Source organism: Ailuropoda melanoleuca, chromosome X, assembly GCF_002007445.2.
Source record: "Ailuropoda melanoleuca isolate Jingjing chromosome X, ASM200744v2, whole genome shotgun sequence".
Taxonomy (NCBI): domain Eukaryota; kingdom Metazoa; phylum Chordata; class Mammalia; order Carnivora; family Ursidae; genus Ailuropoda; species Ailuropoda melanoleuca.
Window position 1 is genome coordinate 44,194,856 of NC_048238.1, and position 1,717 is coordinate 44,196,572.

The following is a 1,717-nucleotide window of genomic DNA, read 5'->3' on the forward strand; positions in this document are numbered from 1 at the left end:
GTGACAACATGGATAAAACTTGATGACAATATGCTAAGTGAAATAATGCAGTCACAGAAAGACAAATACCGCATGATTCCACTCATATGAGGTATCCAAAATAGTCAAATTCATAGACTCAAAGAATGGAATGGTGGTTGTCAGGGACTGGAGTAAGAGGGAAATGGGGAGTTACTAATCAATGGGCATAAAGTTTCAGTCAAATAAGATGAATAAACTCTAGAGAGCTGCTGTACTGTCCTGTACCTATATAGTCAACAATAATGCACTGTACATTTAAAAATTTGTTAACAGGGTAGATCTCATGTTAAGTGTTCTTATCACACACACACACACACACACAAATGGTGCTGGAACAACTAGATACCCACATGCCAAAAAACGAATCTAGACACCAACCTTACACCCTTCACAAAAATTAATTCAGAATGGACCACAGTCCTAAACATAAAATACAAAACTGTAAAACTCCTAGAAGATACCATAGGAGAAAATCAAGATGATCTTGCAATTGGCAATAACTTTTTAGATACAACACCTAAGGCATGAGCTCTGAAAGAAAGAATTGATAAGCTGGATTTGTTAAAATTAAAAAAAAAAATTCTGCTCTGTGTAAGACACTGGCAGGAGAATGAAAAGACCAGCCACAAACTGAAAGAAAATATCTGAAAATGACATATCTGATAGAGGACTGTTATCCAAAATATATAAAGAATTCTTAAAACTCAATGGTAAGAAAATTAACAACTCCGTATAAAAATGGGCCAAAAATCTCAACAGGTACCTCACCAAAGAAGATATACAGGTGGCAAATAAGCATGTGAAAAGATGTTCCATACCCTATGTCATTAGAGAAATGCAAATGTAAACAACAAGGAGACACTACTTCATACCTATCAGAATGGCCAAAATTCAGAATGCTGACACCACTAAATGCTGGTTAGGATATGGAGCAAAAGGAACTCTCATGCATTGCTGGTGGGAATGCAAAGTGGTACAGCCACTTTGGAAGACAGTTTGGCAGTTTCTTACAAAACTAAACACACTCTTTCCATACTATCCAGAAATCATGCTCTCTGGTATTTACCCAAAAGAATTTGAAAACTATGTCCACACAAAAATCTGCACATGGATATTTGTAGCAGCTTTATTTAAACCTACCCAAACTTGGAGGAGATAATGCTAAGTGAAATAAGTCAAGCAGAGAAAGACAATTATCATATGATTTCTTTCATCTATGGAACATAAACTAGGAAGATCGGTAGGGGAAGAAAGGGATAAAGAAAGGGGGATAATCAGAAGGGGGAATGAAGCATGAGAGACTATGGACTATGAGAAACAAACTGAAGACTTCAGAGAGGAGGGGGTGGGGGAATGGGATAGACTGGTGATGGGTAGTAAGGAGGGCACGTATTGCATGGTGCACTGGGTGTTTTACGCAACTAATGAAGCATCAAACTTTACATCAGAAACCAGGGATGTACTGTATGGTGNATAAAACTGCCCAAACTTGAAAGCAACCAAGATGTCCTTCAGTAGGTGAAGGGATAAATAAACCATGGTATATCCAGACAATGGAATATAATTCAAGTAGAAAGGAGCTATCAATTCATGAAAAGACATGGAAGAACCTTAAATGAAGCTGATTTGAAAAGGCTATATATTATATGGTTCCAACCATTTATGACATTCTGGAAAAGGCAAAACAATGAAGACA